Raw genomic sequence first — 21,979 nt, 5'->3', positions numbered from 1 at the left:
TCACGGTAATGTCTTTATTATTATTCTTTCATTACCGTAGTAATTTTCTATTCATTTATTGTTAGTTTATGGCATCGTTTCTACCAATCTTCAGCTCTAAGTATAATTTGCGCTCGACTAAAACCAAACCTACGCTATCGCCTATCTTTAATAGGACAACGCGATCGACGTCTACCCCAAATTTTATAAAGTCGCTTATAGAAACAAGTCCTACATCTAGAACCAGTATAATGTCTAATCCTACCGAGGAAACCTTTGCTATTGTAACCTCCCACGTAACTGTACCCGATAGTAGTATAAGTCGGTTGCCGGATTCAAATGTAGTTACTTCGGTTATGAGTGAGCCGACAGTTTCTGCATCGACATCGAGCAGACAAAACCCCGTCATGTCGACGTCCGTAGTCCCGCCACGTGATAGCTTTGCTTCCGATGGGTTACTAGTCGATAGAGGTGTGCGCGCCTCAGGATCGTCGCTGAATATACCTAAGCTTTGGCCTAAGAATATTTTTGCCTGGGTGTCTGTTGTTGAAAACATCTTTGTCGAACATAACATTATATCAGAACGTGCGAAATTCTTACATGTTATTTCGGCTTTGGACTCTGGTCATATAGATCGTGTTAACCATGTAATATTGCAACCGAACACCGAGGAGCCATATCAACATCTGAAACACGAGTTAATCAAGCAGTTTATGGCCAGTGAAGCTTTGAGCTTGAACAAGTTATTGTCTGCTACGGACATAAATAGCACGACTAGGCGTCCTAGTGATTTGCTGCGCGATATGCGAAATACACTTAATCAACATGGTCAAATTGATCCGATGGTGGAAACGCTTCTCAAAAAGCTTTTACTCGATAGACTTCCAGCGGATGTTCGAAAAATATTAGCGGCTTCACCAGAATTGACTTTGAGTGAATTGGCGGATAGAGCAGATAACATTTTGCAAGTATCTAACCCACACATGTTTGCGGATACGACTGAAGGCAAATTGGAAGCTAAAACAAGCGCTCATCAACCCCCACGAGCGGATGCTACGCAAATGCTTATTAATGACAATTTTGAACAACGTATTACTCAACTTACTAATGCTGTAAATCAAAGACAAAACGATACAAGAGGTTCTGCAGCAGATAACGTATACCGTTCAACTCCGTCTTATCGTGCTCCACAGAGATATCGACATACTCAGGACCATGCCGGTCATACAAATTTTCGTCAACGAGTTCCGTTTGCTCACCAAGCAACATTTCGTCCGGCTTTTCGTCCTTTCCAGGACGGGCGTGGAGCTGGAAGTAGTCATCTCAACAGACCAGTTGCGCAACAGCATAACCAACCACCTGTATGTTATTATCATGCTATGTTCGGCCGAAATGCTTACAGATGCAAGGAACCGTGTGTTTACCATGCCAGATTTGCAAAAAACGCCCAGGGTTCTCCTTCACGCCTATATTAAATTCGGTGGAGGGGAACAGAAGTCAAAGACCAACGTTTTATATATATGATTGTAACTCTGCCCTTTCATTTTTAGTAGATTCCGGTAGCGATGTCAGTGTTTTACCCGGTAGTTTTAAAGGCACTGGAGCTCAACATCCAATCACGATGCAAGGCCCCACTGTACGCTCCAGCATCCGTTGTTCTACGTCGAGCAAGCTCAAATTGGATTTAGGTTTTTCTTTCTGTTGTCCATGGTCATTTTATATTTGTGATAAGTTACGCCAACCAATTTTGGGAGCTGACTTCTTACGCCATTACGGTCTTTTGGTAGATGTTAAGAACAGACGTTTACTCCATCCATATTCTCATGAACAGGTTTCCGCCCAGTATTGCGGAGGAGTCAGGAAGAAAATTGGCATATCTAGCACTGCTCTGGATCATATTATCAGTGACGATGACGTGGGCATATGTGAACCAATTCAAGCTTCAGCGGCGAATACGTCACGCTGCGACCGAAGCACTTCAGAAGATAAGGACCCTTCGGCGACACAAACCGTTCTGGACGCGAACAACAGCGATTTTAAGCCACCTTTGGCGCTCCTGGAGGAGTTTCCAGAGATTACTGCACCCTTACGGCTAAAAGTACACCCTAAACATAACATTAAACATTATATCAATACAACAGGACCACCTGTTTTCAGCCGCTGCCGACGTATGTCACCGGAACTAGCTCGCGTACTACGGAAGGAGCTGGACAAGCTGCTGGAAGCCGGAATCATCACACCCGTTTCACAGGAATCTCAATGGGCATCACCCATTGTTCTCGTCAAAAAGAAAACCGGTTCATATCGTCTGTGTACGGATTTTCGTCAGGCGAACCTTCAAATTCCGAGAGACACATACCCCTTACCTCATCTGCAAGACTTTCTCAATGAACTCGATGGTAGTACCATATTTTCGGTTTGCAATTTAAAGGCGGCATTTCATCAAATCCCCGTAAACCCTGCAGATGTCATTAAAACTACATTTACTACGATTTTTGGGAATTATTCCTACAAAACGCTGCCATTCGGGCTGACAAACGCCTCGCAGACATGTCAGCGTTTAATGAATCATGTTTTTCAAGGTGTTTCCAACGTGGCAACCTTCATTGATGATATTTTGATCTTCTCCAAATCGCCGGAAGAGCATAGGGAGCATTTACGCACTGTATTTGAACGACTTTCCAAATTCGGCCTGGTGATTAACAAAGAGAAATCCATTTTCTTCCAGACGGAGATCAAATTTCTGGGTCATATGGTGAGCAAAAACGGGATTCTTCCCTTACAAGACCGCGTAGCTATTATTCGGAAATACCCATTGCCCGACACGGTAAAGGAGCTTCGCCGATTTTTGGGTATGTTTGGATTTTATAGACGCTTCATTAAGAATTGTGCTGCCTTACTCATTCCCCTTAATTCGATGTTGTGTAAAGTCAAACGGCCCAGTCAGAAATTGGCATGGTCTGAAGAAACTCAGCAAGCTTTTCAGGACTGTAAAGAACGTTTAGCTTCAGCGACGGAGCTCTGTTTTCCAAAAATCAATGCAAATTATGTTTTGTCATGCGATGCTTCGGGAAAAGCAGTTGGTGCTGTGTTAGCTCAATGCATTGACAATAAATGGCAGCCTTTGGCATTCTTTTCAAAAGCGCTCAACTCAGCACAGAGAAACTATAGCACCTTTGATAGAGAACTAACTGCTTTGTTTTTGGCCACCCGGCACTTTGCAGATATTCTGATTGGCAGGTCGCTTACCCTGGTGACCGATCATCGCCCCATAACACAGGCTTTCCAAAAAGCCGGCACATCAATGTCCCCGAGACAAACCAGTCAGTTCAGTTACTTATCTCAGTTTACCGACAAGCTCATTTACCAAAGTGGACTTAGTAATGTTATAGCGGACAGTTTGTCCCGTATAGAAATCAATACTTTTCAGTTACAGGACTATACTATCGACTATGAACAATTCGCTCAGGATCAAATGGCTGACGCATCTGTAACAGCACTGCTGACCGACCAAACTGGCCTGAAATTGGAACGCCGTAAACTTCCGGATTCGGACCTCTCGATTCTGGGTGACATTTCACAGAAGAGATTTCGACCGATTGTGCCGACCGCGTATCGTGACGTCATTTTTCACAACATTCACTCGCTCTCACACAGTGGATACAAGAGCACTCTCAAACAGATTGGCGAACGCTTTGTATGGAGTGGTATGAAAACGGATATCAAAAATGTTTGTCGCACATGTTTGCCATGTCAACAAAGTAAAGTTAGCAGACATAACAAGACACCTTTACAGCCGCACAGTGAACCCACAGAACGATTTCGGTTTATTTTGGCAGATATTGTTGGACCATTGGTGGAAAGTGACAATTGTCGTTACATTTTAACATTTGCTGACAGGTTCACGAAATGGGTTGAAGCGATTCCTATACCAGACGCCACTGCAGCGACCATTGCCAGAAATTTTCTGCTGCACATTGTTGGACGCTACGGAGTACCTGAGCAACTTCACACCGATCGTGGTCAGGTGTTTATGAGCAAACTTTTCACAGACGTATGCAGGACCCTGGGAGTCAAGCTTGTTCATTCCCTGTCATTCCGGCCTTCCTGACTTGGATTTTTGGAACGCACCCACCGAACGTTGAAAGGTGCCTTGAGAGCGTGCGAATTTCCGCAGAATTGGACGGCCAACTTGGGACTAGTACTTTTGGGTTTACGGACATCGCTCAAGGAGCATGTAAACTGTTCCCCAGCTGAGCTTGTGTATGGCTCTACCTTACGAGTTCCCGGGCAGTTTTTCGAAGCCCTGGACGATGATACGCCTTCACCTTCTCCATATGTGCAACATTTAACGGACTTTATGGCTACCTTGCGGTGCACACCGCCAGTACATCACGATACTCCACCAGTGTACATAGACAAAAGTCTTGCGGACTGTACGCATGTATTCATTCGCGTTGATGCTTCTAGGCCTAGCTTATCTCCTCCGTATGCAGGACCTTATAAAGTTTTGGCCAAATATGACAAATATTTCACATTGGCTATTGTAGGACAGCATCCTAATGTGTCAGTAGACCGTCTTAAAGTAGCTCATTTGCCTGTTTTTGACTCTGTAGAAATAGTAAATCCGCCAATGACAGAGACGGATTTGGTTGATGAAGTGGTTAATGATACTAATGATATTTATATCGCTGCAGATTCCAACGCTGATTTAAGTGGACTTCAGACATCTCCGGTAGAAACTGCTGAAGACATTGAAGTCGACGACATATATTGGGACGCCTTAACCGACATTCCACCTTTACGCACCACAAGACGAGGACGTCAAATTCATTTGCCGAAGCGTTTTCAAGACTAAGCATGTACGTGCCACTTGCCTTGTACTTGATTTGCATAGTTGTGGTCTCCCAACCGACAATTGGCTTACAAACCTTTAACCTGTGTCAACCACATTACAAAAAGGGAGAATATTTTATACCTCCTCCGGAACCATGTTTGCATAAGAAGCATACTGCAATTCACCAATGCACAGCCGCAATTTATGATCCTAGTCACCGCTTAATCGACATCGAGGTTTTTGTATGCCGTACGTTTATAACTACTTCAATAGCAACCCATTATTTTTTTGGATCCAAAAGTCACGATGATAGTACAGTTGCAGGACCTGCTCCAAACCCGGATGCTTGCGATCTTTGGAGAAGAACATTTCAAGCACCCAATGTTGGAGAGCTGAAGCAGCAGAACGAATTCACATGGGCTACCAGAAACAAAGTTAAACGACGCTACAGCTGGCCCTTCACGACTACTACACGAACAGTCAATGGCATCCTGAACAAATCGAATTTGAAATATGATCCGGTAACGCAGAAACTCATGTCGAGCATAGCCACTTTAGCGAAGTGCCAAGTATCTTCCGGTTCCTGTATTGTTGGAGCCAGAACGTTTATATGGAAATTTAAACAATCGTTTCAGTGTCCTCAGACTGTTCCTCAGGGAGTCCATAAACTGTTACTACATTACCACAAAGAACATTTATACCGAGTGCAAATCAAAGCTCTTGGGATTAGTGTGCATCATCGTGCAAAGTGTGCTGAAAAGACATTTCAATGCTACAACCGAAACGCCATTTGCACGCCTACAGGATTGATTCTGGTTCCGCAAAATTGTTCGGAGCTTGCAGCTTTAGACTTTTACAAACCCGCGACAATCAAACAGCAATCCAACGACGTACATAGCCGTTCGTCCAGTTCGGAAGCCGGTGCCCTTGCAAGATTCATGACGAAAAGCAATGACAATATGGCTAACCATGTCTCTAATCTAGTAGACGATATACATTACCTCGAGTGTCAAGTTGAAACACTCGTATCATCTCTTTATGCGCTGGTCGCACGTCAATACCCCGGGGAAAGCTTAACCGCAATTAGCGGACAGAAGAAAGCAGCCGTCACCATCGGTGATCTTATAACGGAAATTCAATGTTACCCAGTATCGGGAACTGTATTACGAAGTCTGGTATACAAGGGTCAGTTTTCTGCTAGGCCCTTAGTTGAATTCTTCTATAATAATGAATCCAAAACGCTCGGTCAAATCTACCGAGACGGCAATCTTTATAGAGGAGTTCGATATGTAGAATCATATGTTCCTGGTCGCATTTTCTCATTTACCATTGGTAACCAATTTTATCAATTTGAGAATTACTCTCTGAGTCAAATAGACTCGGATGTGCAAGCATTGCGTCCGTCTTTCGCACCAGTGAACTTTACCACACCAGACGTTGATTTTGAAACCTTTGTCGATGACTATCCTTCAGAGGAAGACCAAGGAATTGAAGACATCCAAAATATGCTAGTATCGATGAGCCAGTTCAAGCTCGCACATGATAAATTTTACCATTTTCTAGATGCCAATACTGATCAAACTAGGGATTACGATTTCTCTAGCGTCAGACATACAATCGAGAATACCTTCTCCAATGTATTTTTGAGTGTTTTATCTTCTATTACAAATCCTGTTTTAGGCGGGATATTGGTTATATTACTATTCATGGCAATGTTTTGGGGCTTTGTCTTAACTATTTGGGCAATTAAGTTTTACAGAGGACATGTAGTCGATTTGGCAAGATCTCTCATCTCTCGTGTCCGTCGTATCCGTCAGCCAGCCATGGAAGAAAACGTACCTCCCGACGATGCTCCAGAAAACAGAGAGGATTTAGTTGTAACGCAAGAGGTCCGGCATACCGATGAAAACCCCAATGAACCGCTATACCCCAATTTACGTCAGCATTAGGCTTTGTCGCGGCGTTGTCCTATTATGGTTATGACGTAGGTACAGCGCGAACGTGTTACCTTTACATTGCGTTTCCTCTTGTTCACACAGCTGAGTCATACCTTGTGTTTGTGTGTTATTTTCTTATATGTAGGTGTCTACTTATATGTAGTGTGGTACTAGGTTTTGTGTAAAATTACAATTACAATTTTTTATGTTACTTTGGTTTGTGGTAAAAGCTATATTAAAAAAAAATATCCAAATATTTAAAAACCCTTCTATATAACATAGTATTAGTGAAGAATGTTTACTGCTATTTTTTTCTTTTGCATATTCCATCTGTGTACGTTCGTTGACCGCATCAAAATTCTGGCTGGAGAGAAAACAAATTCTGCATTCACATTGCAAGCTGACAACAAGAAATCTTGCAACCTGCCAACGCCGACAATTCCTACCTCGAAGCCTTTAGGGGTTGGGGGATTTATGTGGCGTTTGGATATCATCAAATTAACCAAGTTTTATAATTGACACTTTTAAAACGCGGTTTTTGCATTTTCTCTGGCTGGAATTAAGTAAATGTTAAAACAGACGTATTTATCGTGTTAATCTCTTATTCAAACATGGAATTTTAAAACCGACATATGTGACGCAGATTGAAGTTTTGAAGTACCTTGTATTCACGGCGTATAGTTGGAGTGTACTCGATGAAACGTTAGTAGTGTGAAATGTATGCGACATGTGGTTTTATGGTAGCAATGATTGGTTCTAGTATCTTTAATCAAATCGTAGTTTCAAACCAACATGTGGAGTAGTTAAGTGTGTCAAGTGGTTTTCTGTATTTGAATTCTTTGTGCTGTAAAGCTTAGAATAACATGGACACATATACACGTGGATAGAGAAGTAATTTGGAAGCGCTGATTGGTCAATATTTTAGTATAAAAAGAAATGTTTGGTTGAAATCGCTCTCTTACAAAACGTATCTTGGAAATTCTCTCTTCTCTGAGTTATTTCCCTTGTTCTGTAAAATTGAAGTTATTACTGAATTATTAAGAAAGTGGGATCATGGTGTAAATATTGCTAATTCGATACAACTGATTCGGACAATATAACAACTAAACTTTATGAAGTTGGTGTTGATTTAAGAAGCAAATGAGACAGTAAACGCAACGGAGTCAAAGACAATCATAGGAGTCAGACAATAAAACTGAAAAACTGGGTTTGGCTTAGGCCATCCCAAAACCATTACAACACCATCCATTTCCCATAGTAGAACCTATCTCGTTCGATCTCGGAAGTTAAGGGCCTGTAAGCCTATCCGAAGCCCTATCTAAAACAATGCAAAGTACCATATTTCAATTTGAATTTGCTTCTAAACAAGCCCGGTCACCTGGCTGAGTTTTTGTATCTGCCGAGATGTAGGACAAAACGTCTTAACGCAGTATTTTGAGCAAATTCCCGTATCTGGAATTCTCACACCAAATGCTTCAACTTTTTAACAACTTTTTTCCATGTATTTTTCCAAAAAATCCGCCAAAAAGCCTTAACTTTGAACCAACACAAAACGTCAACTTTAGCCTGAATCTACACTCCGCACCCGCCATGACAACAGCAAACATTCACAATTTGAGGTCGCGTGCGCACTGGACCGGAACCATTGATACTTTTTCTATAGTGACGTCTTGCATGCAACCTTCGTCACAATCGCCGGGTTGCCGTTTTGAAACTACTGAAAATCGTACTACAAGCCCTTCAGCAACCTCGGGCCCGGTTAGTACTTGGATAGGTGACCGCCTGGGAATACCGGGTGTTGTAAGCATTTTAGACATGCTGTATATTTCCATTAAATTTTTATAGCAACTCTTTGCGTTTTTGTATTTCTTATGCAATCGACTTAGAATTAAAAAAGCTATTTTCTTTCATTTGAAATCGCCTACGACAATACCAGGTTGAGTATACCCGATCTCGTTCGATCTCGGAAGTTAAGCAACCTCGGGCCCGGTTAGTACTTGGATGGGTGACCGCCTGGGAATACCGGGTGTTGTAAGCATTTTAGACATGCTGTATATTTCCATTAAATTTTTATAGCAACTCTTTGCGTTTTTGTATTTCTTATGCAATCGACTTAGAATTAAAAAAGCTATTTTCTTTCATTTGAAATCGCCTACGACAATACCAGGTTGAGTATACCCGATCTCGTTCGATCTCGGAAGTTAAGCAACCTCGGGCCCGGTTAGTACTTGGATGGGTGACCGCCTGGGAATACCGGGTGTTGTAAGCATTTTAGTCATGCTGTATATTTCAATTAAATTTTTAGCAACTATTTGCTTTTTTGAATTTCCTATGCAATCGAATTAGAATTGAAAATGCCATTTTCTTTCTTTTCAAATCGCCTACGACCATACCAGGTTGAGTAGACCCGATCTCGTTCGATCTCGGAAGTTAAGCAACCTCGGGCCCGGTTAGTACTTGGATGGGTGACCGCCTGGGAACACCAGGTGCTGTAAGCATTTTAGTCATGCTGTATATTTCAGTTAAATTTTTAGCAACGGATTGCTTTTTTGAATTTCCTATGCAATCGAATTAGAATTGAAAATGCCATTTTCTTTCTTTTGAAATCGCCTACGACTATACCAGGTTGAGCAGACCTGATCTCGTTCGATCTCGGAAGTTAAGCAACCACGGGCCCTGTTAGTACTTGGATGGTTGACCGCCTGAGAATACCGGGTGTTGTAAGCATTTTAGTCATGCTGTATCTTTCAATCAAATGTCTAGCAACTGTTTGCGTTTATTAATTTCCTATGCAATCGAATTAGAATTGAAAATGCCCTTTTCTTTCTTTTGAAATCGCCTACGACCATACCAGGTTGAGTATACCCGATCTCGGAAGTTAAGCAACCTCGGGCCCGGTTAGTACTTTGATCTGAGACCGCCTGGGAATACCGGGTGTTGTAAGCATTTTAGTCATGCTGTATATTTCAATTAAATTTATAGCAACTCTTTGCGTTTTTGAATTTCCTATGCAATCAAATTAGAATTAAAAAAGCTATTTTCTTTCATTTTAAAACGCCTACGACCATACCAGGTTAAGTAGACCCGATCTCGGAAGTTAAGCAACCTCGGGCCCGGTTAATACTTGGATGGGTGATTGCGTGGTAATACCGGGTGTTGTAAGCATTTTAGTCATGCTGTATCTTTCAATCAAACTTATAACAACTTTTTGCTTTTTTGAATTTCCTATGCAATCGAATTAGAATTGAAAAGGCCATTTTCTTTCATTTCCAATCGCCTACGACCATATCAGGTTGAGTAGACCCGATCTCGTTCGATCTCGGAAGTTAAGCAACCTCGGGCCCGGTTAGTACTTGGATGGGTGACCGCCTGGGAATACCGTGTGTTATAAGCAATTTAGTCATGCTGTATATTTCAATTAAATTTTTAGCAACTATTTGCTTTTTTGAATTTCCTATGCAATCGAATTAGAATTGAAAATGCCATTTTATTTCTTTTGAAATCTCCTACGACCACACCAGGTTGAGCAGACCTGATCTCGTTCGATTTCGGAAGTTAAGCAACCTCGGGCCCGGTTAGTACTTGGATGGTTGACCGCCTGGGAATACCGGGTGTTGTAAGCATTTTAGTCATGCTGTATATTTCAATTATTTTTATAGCAACTGTTTGCGTTTTTGTATTTCTTATGCAATCGAATTATAATTGAAAATGCCATTTTCTTTTTTTTAAAATTGCCTACGACCATACCAGGTTGAGTAGACACGATCTCGTTCCATCTCGGAAGTTAAGCAACCTCGGGCCCTTTTAGTACTTGGATGGGTGACCGCCTGGGAATACCGGGTGTTGTAAGCATTTTAGTCATGATGTATATTTCAATTAATTTTTTAGCAACGGTTTGCTTTTTTGAATTTCCTATGCAATCGAATTAGAATTGAAAATGCCATTTTCTTTCATTTCCAATCGCCTACGACCATATCAGGTTGAGTAGACCCGATCTCGTTCGATCTCGGAAGTTAAGCAACCTCGGGCCCGGTTAGTACTTGGATGGGTGACCGCCTGGGAATACTGTGTGTTGTAAGCATTTTAGTCATGCTGTATATTTCAATTAATTTTTTAGCAACGGTTTGCTTTTTTGAATTTCCTATGCAATCGAATTAGAATTGAAAATGCCATTTTCTTTCTTTTGAAATCGCCTACGACTATACCAGGTTGAGCAGACCTGATCTCGTTCGATCTCGGAAGTTAAGCAACCTCGGGCCCTGTTAGTACTTGGATGGTTGACCGCCTGAGAATACCGGGTGTTGTAAGCATTTTAGTCATGCTGTATCTTTCAATTAAATGTCTAGCAACTGTTTGCGTTTATTAATTTCCTATGCAATCGATTAATAATTGAAAATGCCCTTTTCTTTTTTTTGAAATCGCCTACGACCATACCAGGTTGAGTATACCCGATCTCGGAAGTTAAGCAACCTCGGGCCCGGTTATAACTTGGATGGTTGACCGCCTGGGAATACCGGGTGTTGTAAGCATTTTATTTATGCTGTATATTTCAATCAAATTTATAGTAACTATTTGCTTTTTTGAATTTCCTATGCAATCGAATTAGAATTGGACAGACGGTTTTTCTTCATTTGAAATCGTCTACGACCATACCAGGTTGAGTAGACCCGATCTCGTTCGATCTTGGAAGTTAAGCAACCTCGGGCCCTGTTAGTACTTGGATGGGTGACCGCCTGGGAATACCGGGTGTTGTAAGCATTTTAGTCATGCTGTACATTTTAATTAAATTAATAGCAACTGTTTGTAATTTTGAATTTCCTATGCAATAAACTTAGAATTAAAAGAGCCATTTTCTTTCATTTTCAAATCGCCTACGACCATACCAGGTTAAGTAGACCCGATCTCGGAAGTTAAGCAACCTCGGGCCCGGTTAATACTTGGATGGGTGATTGCGTGGTAATACCGGGTGTTGTAAGCATTTTAGTCATGCTGTATATTTCAATTAAATTTTTAGCAACTATTTGCGTTTTTGAATTTCCTATGCAATCGAATTAGAATTGAAAATGCCATTTTCTTTCTTTTTAAATCGCCTACGACCATACCAGGTTGAGTAGACCCGATCTCGTTCGATCTCGGAAGTTAAGCAACCTCGGGCCCGGTTAGTACTTGGATGGGTGACCGCCAGGGAATAATAGGTGCTGTAAGCATTTTAGTCATGCTGTATATTTCAATTAAATTTTTAGCAACTATTTGTCTTTTTGAATTTCCTATGCAATCGAATTAGAATTGAAAATGCCATTTTCTTTCTTTTGAAATCGCCTACGACCATACCGGGTTGAGCAGACCTGATCTCGTTCGATCTCGGAAGTTAAGCAATCTCGGGCCCGGTTAGTTGTTGGATGGGTGACTGCCTGAGAATAACGGGTGTTGTAAGCATTTTAGTCATGCTGTATATTTCAATTATTTTTATAGCAACTGTTTGCGTTTTTGTATTTCCTATGCAATCGAATTATAATTGAAAAAGCCATTTTCTTTTGTTTTGAAATTGCCTACAACCATACCGGGTTGAGTAGACCTGATCTCGTTCGATCTCGGAAGTTAAGCAACCTCGGGCCCGGTTAGTACTTGGATGGGTGACCGCCTGGGAATACCGTGTGTTGTAAGCATTTTAGTCATGCTGTATACTTCAATTAAATTTATAGCAACTGTTTACTTTTTTGAATTTCCTATGCAATCGAATTAGAATTGAAAAAGCTATTTTCTTTCATTTGAAATCGCCTACGACCATACCAGGTTGAGTAAACCCGATCTCGTTCGATCTCGGAAGTTAAGCAACCTCGGGCCCGGTTAATACTTGGATGGGTGACCGCCTGGGAATAAAGGGTGTTGTAAGCAATTTAGTCATGCTGTATATTTCAATCAAATTTATAGCAACTATTTGCTTTTTTTGAATTTCCTATGCAATCGAATTAAAATTGGAAAGACCGTTTTTCTTCATTTGAAATCGTCTACGACCATACCAGGTTGAGTAGACCCGATCTCGTTCGATCTTGGAAGTTAAGCAACCTCGGGCCCTGTTAGTACTTGGATGGGTGACCGCCTGGGAATACCGGGTGTTGTAAGCATTTTAGTCATGCTGTATATTTCAATTCAATTTTTAGCAACTATTTGCTTTTTTGAATTTCCTATGCAATCGAATTAGAATTCATAAAGCCATTTTCTTTCTTTTCAAATCGCCTACGACCATACCAGGTTGAGTAGACCCGATCTCGGAAGTTAAGCAACCTCGGGCCCGGTTAATACTTGGATGGGTGATTGCGTGGTAATACCGGGTGTTGTAAGCATTTTAGTCATGCTGTATCTTTCAATCAAATTTATAACAACTTTTTGCTTTTTTGAATTTCCTATGCAATCGAATTAGAATTGAAAAGGCCATTTTCTTTCATTTCCAATCGCCTACGACCATATCAGGTTGAGTAGACACGATCTCGTTCGATCTCGGAAGTTAAGCAACCTCGGGCCCGGTTAGTACTTGGATGGGTGACCGCCTGGGAATACCGTGTGTTATAAGCAATTTAGTCATGCTGTATATTTCAATTAAATTTTTAGCAACTATTTGCTTTTTTGAATTTCCTATGCAATCGAATTAGAATTGAAAAGACCATTTTATTTTTTTTGAAATCTCCTACGACCACACCAGGTTGAGAAGACCTGATCTCGTTCGATCTCGGAAGTTAAGCAACCTCGGGCCCGGTTAGTACTTGGATGGTTGACCGCCTGGGAATACCGGGTGTTGTAAGCATTTTAGTCATGCTGTATATTTCAATTAAATATATAGCAACTGTTTGCGTTTTTGTATTTCTTATGCAATCGAATTATAATTGAAAATGCCATTTTCTTTCTTTTGAAATTGCCTACGACCATACCGGGTTGAGTAGACCCGATCTCGTTCGATCTCGGAAGTTAAGCAACCTCGGGCCCGGTTAGTACTTGGATGGGTGACCGCCTGGGAATACCAGGTGCTGTAAGCATTTTAGTCATGCTGTATATTTCAATTAAATTTTTAGCAACGGTTTGCTTTTTTGATTTTCCTATGCAATCGATTTAGAATTGAAAATGCCATTTTCTTTCTTTTGAAATCGCCTACGACTATACCAGGTTGAGCAGACCTGATCTCGTTCGATCTCGGAAGTTAAGCAACCTCGGGCCCGGTTAGTACTTGGATGGTTGACCGCCTGAGAATACCGGGTGTTGTAAGCATTTTAGTCATGCTGTATCTTTCAATCAAATGTCTAGCAACTGTTTGCGTTTATTAATTTCCTATGCAATCGAATTATAATTGAAAATGCCCTTTTCTTTCTTTTGAAATCGCCTACGACCATACCAGGTTGAGTATACCCGATCTCGGAAGTTAAGCAACCTCGGGCCCGGTTATAACTTGGATGGTTGACCGCCTGGGAATACCGGGTGTTATAAGCAATTTAATCATGCTGTATATTTCAATTAAATTAATAGCAACTGTTTGTGATTTTGAATTTCCTATGCAATCAACTTAGAATTAAAAAAGCCATTTTCTTTCATTTTAAAACGCCTACGACTATACCAGGTTAAGTAGACCCGATCTCGGAAGTTAAGCAGCCTCGGGCCCGGTTAATACTTGGATGGGTGATTGCGTGGTAATACCGGGTGTTGTAAGCATTTTAGTCATGCTGTATCTTTCAATCAAATTTATAACAACTTTTTGCTTTTTTGAATTTCCAATGCAATCGAATTAGAATTGAAAAGGCCATTTTCTTTCATTTCCAATCGCCTACGACCATATCAGGTTGAGTAGACACGATCTCGTTCGATCTCGGAAGTTAAGCAACCTCGGGCCCGGTTAGTACTTGGATGGGTGACCGCCTGGGAATACCGGGTGTTGTAAGCATTTTAGTCATGCTGTATATTTCAATTAAATTTTTAGCAACTATTTGCGTTTTTGAATTTCCTATGCAATCGAATTAGAATTGAAAATGCCATTTTCTTTCTTTTGAAATCGCCTACGACCATACCAGGTTGAGTAGACCCGATCTCGTTCGATCTCGGAAGTTAAGCAACCTCGGGCCCGGTTAGTACTTGGATGGGTGACCGCCTGGGAATACCAGGTGCTGTAAGCATTTTAGTCATGATGTATATTTCAATTAAATTTTTAGCAACTATTTGCTTTTTTGAATTTCCTATGCAATCGAATTAGAATTGAAAATGCCATTTTCTTTCTTTTTAAATCGCCTACGACCATACCGGGTTGAGCAGACCTGATCTCGTTCGATCTCGGAAGTTAAGCAACCTCGGGCCCGGTTAGTACTTGGATGGTTGACCGCCTGAGAATACCGGGTGTTGTAAGCATTTTAGTCATGCTGTATCTTTCAATCAAATGTCTAGCAACTGTTTGCGTTTATTAATTTCCTATGCAATCGAATTATAATTGAAAATGCCCTTTTCTTTCTTTTGAAATCGCCTACGACCATACCAGGTTGAGTATACCCGATCTCGGAAGTTAAGCAACCTCGGGCCCGGTTATAACTTGGATGGTTGACCGCCTGGGAATACCGGGTGTTATAAGCAATTTAATCATGCTGTATATTTCAATTAAATTAATAGCAACTGTTTGTGATTTTGAATTTCCTATGCAATCAACTTAGAATTAAAAAAGCCATTTTCTTTCTTTTTAAAACGCCTACGACTATACCAGGTTAAGTAGACCCGATCTCGGAAGTTAAGCAGCCTCGGGCCCGGTTAATACTTGGATGGGTGATTGCGTGGTAATACCGGGTGTTGTAAGCATTTTAGTCATGCTGTATCTTTCAATCAAATTTATAACAACTTTTTGCTTTTTTGAATTTCCAATGCAATCGAATTAGAATTGAAAATGCCATTTTCTTTCATTTCCAATCGCCTACGACCATATCAGGTTGAGTAGACACGATCTCGTTCGATCTCGGAAGTTAAGCAAACTCGGGCCCGGTTAGTACTTGGATGGGTGACCGCCTGGGAATACCGGGTGTTGTAAGCATTTTAGTCATGCTGTATATTTCAATTAAATTTTTAGCAACTATTTGTTTTTTTGAATTTCCTATGCAATCGAATTAGAATTGAAAATGCCATTTTCTTTCTTTTGAAATCGCCTACGACCATACCAGGTTAAGTAGACCCGATCTCGTTCGATCTCGGAAGTTAAGCAACCTCGGGCCCTGTTAGTACTTGGATGGGTGACCGCCTGGGAATACCAGGTGCTGTAAGCATTTTAGTCATGCTGTATATTTCAATTAAATTTTTAGCAACTATTTGCTTTTTTGAATTTCCTATGCAATCGAATTAGAATTGAAAATGCCATTTTTTTTCTTTTTAAATCGCCTACGACCATACCGGGTTGAGCAGACCTGATCTCGTTCGATCTCGGAAGTTAAGCAATCTCGGGCCCGGTTAGTAGTTGGATGGGTGACTGCCTGGGAATACCGGGTGTTGTAAGCAATTTAGTCATGCTGTATATTTCAATTATTTTTATAGCAACTTTTTGCGTTTTTGTATTTCCTATGCAATCGAATTATAATTGAAAATGCCATTTTCTTTCTTTTGAAATTGCCTACAACCATACCGGTTTGAGTAGACCCGATCTCGTTCGATCTCGGAAGTTAAGCAACCTCGGGCCCTGTTAGTACTTGGATGTGTGACCGCCTGGGAATACCGGGTGTTGTAAGCAATTTAATCATGCTGTATATTTCAATTAAATATATAGCAACTGTTTTCTTTTTTGAATTTCTTATGCAAACGAACTATAATTAAAAAAGCCATTTTCTTTCTTTTGAAATCGCCTACGACCATACCAGGTTGAGTAGACCCGATTTCGGAAGTTAAGCAACCTCGGGCCCGGTTAGTACTTGCATGGGTGACCGCCTGGGAATAACGAGTGCTGTAAGCATTTTAGTCATGCTGTATATTTCAATTAAATTTATAGCAACTTTTTGCTTTTTTGAATTTCCTATGCAATCGAATTAGAATTGGAAAGACCATTTTTTTTCACTTGAAATCGTCTACGACCATACCAGGTTGAGTAGACCCAATCTCGTTCGATCTCGGAAGTTAAGCAACCTCGGGCCCGGTTAGTACTTGGATGGGTGTCCGCCTGGGAATACCGGGTGTTGTAAGCATTTTATTTATGCTGTATATTTCAATTAAATTTATAGCAACTATTTGTTTTTTTGAATTTCCTATGCAATCGAATTAGAATTGGAAAGACCATTTTTCTTCATTTAAAATCGTCTACGACCATACCAGTTTGAGTAGACCCGATCTCGTTCGATCTTGGAAGTTAAGCAACCTCGGGCCCTGTTAGTACTTGGATGGGTGACCGCCTGGGAATACCGGGTGTTGTAAGCATTTTAGACATGCTGTATATTTCAATTCAATTTTTAGCAACTATTTGTTTTTTTGAATTTCCTATGCAATCGAATTAGAATTCATAAAGCCATTTTCTTTCTTTTCCAATCGCCTACTACGATACCAGGTTGAGTAGACCCGAACTCGGAAGTTAAGCAACCTCGGGCCCGGTTAATACATGGATGGGTGATTGCGTGGTAATACCGGGTGTTGTAAGAATTTTAGACCTGCTGTATCTTTCAATCAAATTTATAACAACTTTTTGCTTTTTTGAATTTCCTATGCAATCGAATTAGAATTGAAAAGGCCATTTTCTTTCATTTCAAATCGCCTACGACCATACCGGGTTGAGTAGACCCGATCTCGTTCGATCTCGGAAGTTAAGCAACCTCGGGCCCGGTTATAACTTGGATGGGTGACCGCCTGGGAATACCGGCTGTTATAAGCAATTTAGTCATGCTGTATATTTCAAATAAATATATAGCAACTGTTTGTGATTTTGAATTTCCTATGCAATCGAATTAGAATTAAAAAAGTCATTTTCTTTCATTTTGAAACGCCTACGACCATACCAGGTTGAGTAGACCCGATCTCGGAAGTTAAGCAACCTCGGGCCCGGTTAATACTTGGATGGGTGATTGCGTGGTAATACCGGGTGTTGTAAGCATTTTAGACATGCTGTATATTTCAATCAAATTAATAACAACTTTTTGCTTTTTTGAATTTTCTATGCAATCGAATTAGAATTGAAAAGGCCATTTTCTTTTTTTTGAAATCGCCTACGACTATACCAGGTTGAGCAGACCTGATCTTGTTCGATCTCGGAAGTTAAGCAACCTCGGGCCCGGTTAGTACTTGGATGGTTGACCGCCTGAGAATAACGGGTGTTGTAAGCATTTTAGTCATGCTGTATCTTTCAATCAAATGTCTAGCAACTGTTTGCGTTTATTAATTTCCTATGCAATCGAATTATAATTGAAAATGCCCTTTTCTTTCTTTTGAAATCGCCTACGACCATACCAGGTTGAGTATACCCGATCTCGGAAGTTAAGCAACCTCGGGCCCGGTTATAACTTGGATGGTTGACCGCCTGGGAATACCGGGTGTTATAAGCAATTTAATCATGCTGTATATTTCAATTAAATTAATAGCAACTGTTTGTGATTTTGAATTTCCTATGCAATCAACTTAGAATTAAAAATGCCATTTTCTTTCATTTTAAAACGCCTACGACTATACCAGGTTAAGTAGACCCGATCTCGGAAGTTAAGCAGCCTCGGGCCCGGTTAATACTTGGATGGGTGATTGCGGGGTAATACCGGGTGTTGTAAGCATTTTAGTCATGCTGTATCTTTCAATCAAATTTATAACAACTTTTTGCTTTTTTGAATTTCCAATGCAATCGAATTAGAATTGAAAATGCCATTTTCTTTCATTTCCAATCGCCTACGACCATATCAGGTTGAGTAGACACGATCTCGTTCGATCTCGGAAGTTAAGCAACCTCGGGCCCGGTTAGTACTTGGATGGGTGACCGCCTGGGAATACCGGGTGTTGTAAGCATTTTAGTCATGCTGTATATTTCAATTAAATTTTTAGAAACTATTTGCGTTTTTGAATTTCCTATGCAATCGAATTAGAATTGAAAATGCCATTTTCTTTCTTTTGAAATCGCCTACGACCATACCAGGTTGAGTAGACCCGATCTCGTTCGATCTCGGAAGTTAAGCAACCTCGGGCCCTGTTAGTACTTGGATGGGTGACCGCCTGGGAATACCAGGTGCTGTAAGCATTTTAGTCATGCTGTATATTTCAATTAAATTTTTAGCAACTATTTGCTTTTTTGAATTTCCTATGCAATCGAATTAGAATTGAAAATGTTATTTTCTTTCTTTTTAAATCGCCTACGACCATACCGGGTTGAGCAGACCTGATCTCGTTCGATCTCGGAAGTTAAGCAATGTCGGGCCCGGTTAGTAGTTGGATGGGTGACTGCCTGGGAATACCGGGTGTTGTAAGCAATTTAGTCATGCTGTATATTTCAATTATTTTTATAGCAACTTTTTGCGTTTTTGTATTTCCTATGCAATCGAATTATAATTGAAAATGCCATTTTCTTTCTTTTGAAATTGCCTACAACCATACCGGTTTGAGTAGACCCGATCTCGTTCGATCTCGGAAGTTAAGCAACCTCGGGCCCTGTTAGTACTTGGATGTGTGACCGCCTGGGAATACCGGGTGTTGTAAGCAATTTAATCATGCTGTATATTTCAATTAAATATATAGCAACTGTTTTCTTTTTTAAATTTCTTATGCAAACGAATTATAATTGCAAAAGCCATTTTCTTTCTTTTGAAATCGCCTACGACCATACCAGGTTGAGTAGACCCGATTTCGGAAGTTAAGCAACTTCGGGCCCGGTTAGTACTTGCATGGGTGACCGCCTGGGAATAACGGGTGCTGTAAGCATTTTAGTCATGCTGTATATTTCAATTAAATTTATAGCAACTATTTGCTTTTTTGAATTTCCTATGCAATCGAATTAGAATTGGAAAGACCATTTTTCTTCATTTGAAATCGTCTACGACCATACCAGGTTGAGTAGACCCAATCTCGTTCGATCTCGGAAGTTAAGCAACCTCGGGCCCGGTTAGTACTTGGATGGGTGTCCGCCTGGGAATACCGGGTGTTGTAAGCATTTTATTTATGCTGTATATTTCAATTAAATTTATAGCAACTATTTGTTTTTTTGAATTTCCTATGCAATCGAATTATAATTGGAAAGACCATTTTTCTTCATTTAAAATCGTCTACGACCATACCAGTTTGAGTAGAACCGATCTCGTTCGATCTTGGAAGTTAAGCAACCTCGGGCCCTGTTAGTACTTGGATGGGTGACCGCCTGGGAATACCGGGTGTTGTAAGCAATTTAGTCATGCTGTATATTTCAATTATTTTTATAGCAACTTTTTGCTTTTTTGAATTTCCTATGCAATCGAATTAGAATTGAAAAGGCCATTTTCTTTCATTTCAAATCGCCTACGACCATACCGGGTTGAGTAGACCCGATCTCGTTCGATCTCGGAAGTTAAGCAACCTCGGGCCCGGTTATAACTTGGATGGGTGACCGCCTGGGAATACCGGCTGTTATAAGCAATTTAGTCATGCTGTATATTTCAAATAAATATATAGCAACTGTTTGTGATTTTGAATTTCCTATGCAATCGAATTAGAATTAAAAAAGTCATTTTCTTTCATTTTGAAACGCCTACGACCATACCAGGTTGAGTAGACCCGATCTCGGAAGTTAAGCAACCTCGGGCCCGGTTAATACTTGGATGGGTGATTGCGTGGTAATACCGGGTGTTGTAAGCATTTTAGACATGCTGTATATTTCAATTAAATTTATAGCAACTTTTTGCTTTTTTGAATTTTCTATGCAATCGAATTAGAATTGAAAAGGCCATTTTCTTTTTTTTGAAATCGCCTACGACTATACCAGGTTGAGCAGACCTGATCTTGTTCGATCTCGGAAGTTAAGCAACCTCGGGCCCGGTTAGTACTTGGATGGTTGACCGCCTGAGAATAACGGGTGTTGTAAGCATTTTAGTCATGCTGTATCTTTCAATCAAATGTCTAGCAACTGTTTGCGTTTATTAATTTCCTATGCAATCGAATTATAATTGAAAATGCCCTTTTCTTTCTTTTGAAATCGCCTACGACCATACCAGGTTGAGTATACCCGATCTCGGAAGTTAAGCAACCTCGGGCCCGGTTATAACTTGGATGGTTGACCGCCTGGGAATACCGGGTGTTATAAGCAATTTAATCATGCTGTATATTTCAATTAAATTAATAGCAACTGTTTGTGATTTTGAATTTCCTATGCAATCAACTTAGAATTAAAAATGCCATTTTCTTTCATTTTAAAACGCCTACGACTATACCAGGTTAAGTAGACCCGATCTCGGAAGTTAAGCAGCCTCGGGCCCGGTTAATACTTGGATGGGTGATTGCGGGGTAATACCGGGTGTTGTAAGCATTTTAGTCATGCTGTATCTTTCAATCAAATTTATAACAACTTTTTGCTTTTTTGAATTTCCAATGCAATCGAATTAGAATTGAAAATGCCATTTTCTTTCATTTCCAATCGCCTACGACCATATCAGGTTGAGTAGACACGATCTCGTTCGATCTCGGAAGTTAAGCAACCTCGGGCCCGGTTAGTACTTGGATGGGTGACCGCCTGGGAATACCGGGTGTTGTAAGCATTTTAGTCATGCTGTATATTTCAATTAAATTTTTAGAAACTATTTGCGTTTTTGAATTTCCTATGCAATCGAATTAGAATTGAAAATGCCATTTTCTTTCTTTTGAAATCGCCTACGACCATACCAGGTTGAGTAGACCCGATCTCGTTCGATCTCGGAAGTTAAGCAACCTCGGGCCCTGTTAGTACTTGGATGGGTGACCGCCTGGGAATACCAGGTGCTGTAAGCATTTTAGTCATGCTGTATATTTCAATTAAATTTTTAGCAACTATTTGCTTTTTTGAATTTCCTATGCAATCGAATTAGAATTGAAAATGTTATTTTCTTTCTTTTTAAATCGCCTACGACCATACCGGGTTGAGCAGACCTGATCTCGTTCGATCTCGGAAGTTAAGCAATGTCGGGCCCGGTTAGTAGTTGGATGGGTGACTGCCTGGGAATACCGGGTGTTGTAAGCAATTTAGTCATGCTGTATATTTCAATTATTTTTATAGCAACTTTTTGCGTTTTTGTATTTCCTATGCAATCGAATTATAATT

General features: G+C 40.5%; 17 non-coding genes and 35 pseudogenes across 17 annotated transcripts; all 52 read left to right on the top strand.

Annotated features, from left to right (window-relative positions):
• Positions 1–8,672: 8,672 nt before the first annotated feature.
• On the top strand, positions 8,673–8,791 carry LOC143453650 (5S ribosomal RNA). The gene has a single exon (XR_013115310.1). It is a non-coding gene; the product is annotated as a 5S ribosomal RNA (ribosomal RNA).
• A 112-nt stretch (positions 8,792–8,903) lies between these two features.
• LOC143453638 (5S ribosomal RNA) lies at positions 8,904–9,022 on the top strand. Its single transcript, XR_013115299.1, has one exon. It is a non-coding gene; the product is annotated as a 5S ribosomal RNA (ribosomal RNA).
• Positions 9,023–9,132: 110 nt separating this feature from the next.
• LOC143453688 (5S ribosomal RNA) lies at positions 9,133–9,251 on the top strand. The gene has a single exon (XR_013115346.1). It is a non-coding gene; the product is annotated as a 5S ribosomal RNA (ribosomal RNA).
• Positions 9,252–9,361: 110 nt separating this feature from the next.
• Positions 9,362–9,480, top strand: LOC143456280 (5S ribosomal RNA; annotated as a pseudogene).
• Positions 9,481–9,590: 110 nt separating this feature from the next.
• LOC143457214 (5S ribosomal RNA) lies at positions 9,591–9,699 on the top strand (annotated as a pseudogene).
• Positions 9,700–10,028: 329 nt separating this feature from the next.
• LOC143455633 (5S ribosomal RNA) lies at positions 10,029–10,147 on the top strand (annotated as a pseudogene).
• Positions 10,148–10,257: 110 nt separating this feature from the next.
• Positions 10,258–10,376, top strand: LOC143456146 (5S ribosomal RNA; annotated as a pseudogene).
• Positions 10,377–10,486: 110 nt separating this feature from the next.
• LOC143456837 (5S ribosomal RNA) lies at positions 10,487–10,605 on the top strand (annotated as a pseudogene).
• Positions 10,606–10,715: 110 nt separating this feature from the next.
• Positions 10,716–10,834, top strand: LOC143455472 (5S ribosomal RNA; annotated as a pseudogene).
• Positions 10,835–10,944: 110 nt separating this feature from the next.
• LOC143456042 (5S ribosomal RNA) lies at positions 10,945–11,063 on the top strand (annotated as a pseudogene).
• A 110-nt stretch (positions 11,064–11,173) lies between these two features.
• LOC143457227 (5S ribosomal RNA) lies at positions 11,174–11,282 on the top strand (annotated as a pseudogene).
• A 110-nt stretch (positions 11,283–11,392) lies between these two features.
• On the top strand, positions 11,393–11,511 carry LOC143455443 (5S ribosomal RNA; annotated as a pseudogene).
• A 330-nt stretch (positions 11,512–11,841) lies between these two features.
• On the top strand, positions 11,842–11,960 carry LOC143455350 (5S ribosomal RNA). Its single transcript, XR_013116931.1, has one exon. It is a non-coding gene; the product is annotated as a 5S ribosomal RNA (ribosomal RNA).
• Positions 11,961–12,070: 110 nt separating this feature from the next.
• Positions 12,071–12,189, top strand: LOC143456744 (5S ribosomal RNA; annotated as a pseudogene).
• A 111-nt stretch (positions 12,190–12,300) lies between these two features.
• LOC143454986 (5S ribosomal RNA) lies at positions 12,301–12,419 on the top strand. The gene has a single exon (XR_013116586.1). It is a non-coding gene; the product is annotated as a 5S ribosomal RNA (ribosomal RNA).
• A 110-nt stretch (positions 12,420–12,529) lies between these two features.
• Positions 12,530–12,648, top strand: LOC143455604 (5S ribosomal RNA; annotated as a pseudogene).
• Positions 12,649–12,759: 111 nt separating this feature from the next.
• LOC143455442 (5S ribosomal RNA) lies at positions 12,760–12,878 on the top strand (annotated as a pseudogene).
• A 110-nt stretch (positions 12,879–12,988) lies between these two features.
• LOC143457412 (5S ribosomal RNA) lies at positions 12,989–13,097 on the top strand (annotated as a pseudogene).
• A 110-nt stretch (positions 13,098–13,207) lies between these two features.
• LOC143456329 (5S ribosomal RNA) lies at positions 13,208–13,326 on the top strand (annotated as a pseudogene).
• Positions 13,327–13,436: 110 nt separating this feature from the next.
• On the top strand, positions 13,437–13,555 carry LOC143455330 (5S ribosomal RNA). Its single transcript, XR_013116912.1, has one exon. It is a non-coding gene; the product is annotated as a 5S ribosomal RNA (ribosomal RNA).
• A 110-nt stretch (positions 13,556–13,665) lies between these two features.
• On the top strand, positions 13,666–13,784 carry LOC143453629 (5S ribosomal RNA). Its single transcript, XR_013115290.1, has one exon. It is a non-coding gene; the product is annotated as a 5S ribosomal RNA (ribosomal RNA).
• A 110-nt stretch (positions 13,785–13,894) lies between these two features.
• Positions 13,895–14,013, top strand: LOC143455042 (5S ribosomal RNA). Its single transcript, XR_013116640.1, has one exon. It is a non-coding gene; the product is annotated as a 5S ribosomal RNA (ribosomal RNA).
• A 110-nt stretch (positions 14,014–14,123) lies between these two features.
• LOC143457349 (5S ribosomal RNA) lies at positions 14,124–14,232 on the top strand (annotated as a pseudogene).
• A 329-nt stretch (positions 14,233–14,561) lies between these two features.
• On the top strand, positions 14,562–14,680 carry LOC143454814 (5S ribosomal RNA). The gene has a single exon (XR_013116420.1). It is a non-coding gene; the product is annotated as a 5S ribosomal RNA (ribosomal RNA).
• A 110-nt stretch (positions 14,681–14,790) lies between these two features.
• On the top strand, positions 14,791–14,909 carry LOC143453612 (5S ribosomal RNA). Its single transcript, XR_013115272.1, has one exon. It is a non-coding gene; the product is annotated as a 5S ribosomal RNA (ribosomal RNA).
• A 110-nt stretch (positions 14,910–15,019) lies between these two features.
• LOC143454768 (5S ribosomal RNA) lies at positions 15,020–15,138 on the top strand. Its single transcript, XR_013116377.1, has one exon. It is a non-coding gene; the product is annotated as a 5S ribosomal RNA (ribosomal RNA).
• A 110-nt stretch (positions 15,139–15,248) lies between these two features.
• On the top strand, positions 15,249–15,357 carry LOC143457348 (5S ribosomal RNA; annotated as a pseudogene).
• A 329-nt stretch (positions 15,358–15,686) lies between these two features.
• LOC143455479 (5S ribosomal RNA) lies at positions 15,687–15,805 on the top strand (annotated as a pseudogene).
• Positions 15,806–15,915: 110 nt separating this feature from the next.
• LOC143455537 (5S ribosomal RNA) lies at positions 15,916–16,034 on the top strand (annotated as a pseudogene).
• Positions 16,035–16,144: 110 nt separating this feature from the next.
• LOC143455562 (5S ribosomal RNA) lies at positions 16,145–16,263 on the top strand (annotated as a pseudogene).
• A 110-nt stretch (positions 16,264–16,373) lies between these two features.
• Positions 16,374–16,492, top strand: LOC143456245 (5S ribosomal RNA; annotated as a pseudogene).
• A 110-nt stretch (positions 16,493–16,602) lies between these two features.
• On the top strand, positions 16,603–16,711 carry LOC143457381 (5S ribosomal RNA; annotated as a pseudogene).
• Positions 16,712–16,821: 110 nt separating this feature from the next.
• LOC143455207 (5S ribosomal RNA) lies at positions 16,822–16,940 on the top strand. The gene has a single exon (XR_013116795.1). It is a non-coding gene; the product is annotated as a 5S ribosomal RNA (ribosomal RNA).
• Positions 16,941–17,050: 110 nt separating this feature from the next.
• On the top strand, positions 17,051–17,169 carry LOC143456035 (5S ribosomal RNA; annotated as a pseudogene).
• A 329-nt stretch (positions 17,170–17,498) lies between these two features.
• On the top strand, positions 17,499–17,617 carry LOC143456910 (5S ribosomal RNA; annotated as a pseudogene).
• Positions 17,618–17,727: 110 nt separating this feature from the next.
• On the top strand, positions 17,728–17,836 carry LOC143457410 (5S ribosomal RNA; annotated as a pseudogene).
• Positions 17,837–17,946: 110 nt separating this feature from the next.
• Positions 17,947–18,065, top strand: LOC143456207 (5S ribosomal RNA; annotated as a pseudogene).
• A 110-nt stretch (positions 18,066–18,175) lies between these two features.
• Positions 18,176–18,284, top strand: LOC143457347 (5S ribosomal RNA; annotated as a pseudogene).
• Positions 18,285–18,613: 329 nt separating this feature from the next.
• LOC143454813 (5S ribosomal RNA) lies at positions 18,614–18,732 on the top strand. Its single transcript, XR_013116419.1, has one exon. It is a non-coding gene; the product is annotated as a 5S ribosomal RNA (ribosomal RNA).
• Positions 18,733–18,842: 110 nt separating this feature from the next.
• LOC143454859 (5S ribosomal RNA) lies at positions 18,843–18,961 on the top strand. The gene has a single exon (XR_013116464.1). It is a non-coding gene; the product is annotated as a 5S ribosomal RNA (ribosomal RNA).
• A 110-nt stretch (positions 18,962–19,071) lies between these two features.
• Positions 19,072–19,190, top strand: LOC143456498 (5S ribosomal RNA; annotated as a pseudogene).
• A 110-nt stretch (positions 19,191–19,300) lies between these two features.
• LOC143456244 (5S ribosomal RNA) lies at positions 19,301–19,419 on the top strand (annotated as a pseudogene).
• A 110-nt stretch (positions 19,420–19,529) lies between these two features.
• LOC143457306 (5S ribosomal RNA) lies at positions 19,530–19,638 on the top strand (annotated as a pseudogene).
• Positions 19,639–19,748: 110 nt separating this feature from the next.
• LOC143455205 (5S ribosomal RNA) lies at positions 19,749–19,867 on the top strand. Its single transcript, XR_013116793.1, has one exon. It is a non-coding gene; the product is annotated as a 5S ribosomal RNA (ribosomal RNA).
• A 110-nt stretch (positions 19,868–19,977) lies between these two features.
• Positions 19,978–20,096, top strand: LOC143456620 (5S ribosomal RNA; annotated as a pseudogene).
• A 110-nt stretch (positions 20,097–20,206) lies between these two features.
• On the top strand, positions 20,207–20,325 carry LOC143456909 (5S ribosomal RNA; annotated as a pseudogene).
• A 110-nt stretch (positions 20,326–20,435) lies between these two features.
• Positions 20,436–20,544, top strand: LOC143457409 (5S ribosomal RNA; annotated as a pseudogene).
• A 110-nt stretch (positions 20,545–20,654) lies between these two features.
• Positions 20,655–20,773, top strand: LOC143456206 (5S ribosomal RNA; annotated as a pseudogene).
• A 110-nt stretch (positions 20,774–20,883) lies between these two features.
• Positions 20,884–20,992, top strand: LOC143457346 (5S ribosomal RNA; annotated as a pseudogene).
• A 329-nt stretch (positions 20,993–21,321) lies between these two features.
• LOC143454811 (5S ribosomal RNA) lies at positions 21,322–21,440 on the top strand. Its single transcript, XR_013116418.1, has one exon. It is a non-coding gene; the product is annotated as a 5S ribosomal RNA (ribosomal RNA).
• Positions 21,441–21,550: 110 nt separating this feature from the next.
• LOC143454858 (5S ribosomal RNA) lies at positions 21,551–21,669 on the top strand. Its single transcript, XR_013116463.1, has one exon. It is a non-coding gene; the product is annotated as a 5S ribosomal RNA (ribosomal RNA).
• A 110-nt stretch (positions 21,670–21,779) lies between these two features.
• LOC143456497 (5S ribosomal RNA) lies at positions 21,780–21,898 on the top strand (annotated as a pseudogene).
• Positions 21,899–21,979: the final 81 nt, after the last annotated feature.

Source organism: Clavelina lepadiformis, chromosome 4, assembly GCF_947623445.1.
Source record: "Clavelina lepadiformis chromosome 4, kaClaLepa1.1, whole genome shotgun sequence".
Taxonomy (NCBI): domain Eukaryota; kingdom Metazoa; phylum Chordata; class Ascidiacea; order Aplousobranchia; family Clavelinidae; genus Clavelina; species Clavelina lepadiformis.
The sequence above is the reverse complement of the archived record's forward strand: the minus strand, read 5'-3'. Positions and strand labels throughout refer to the sequence as shown.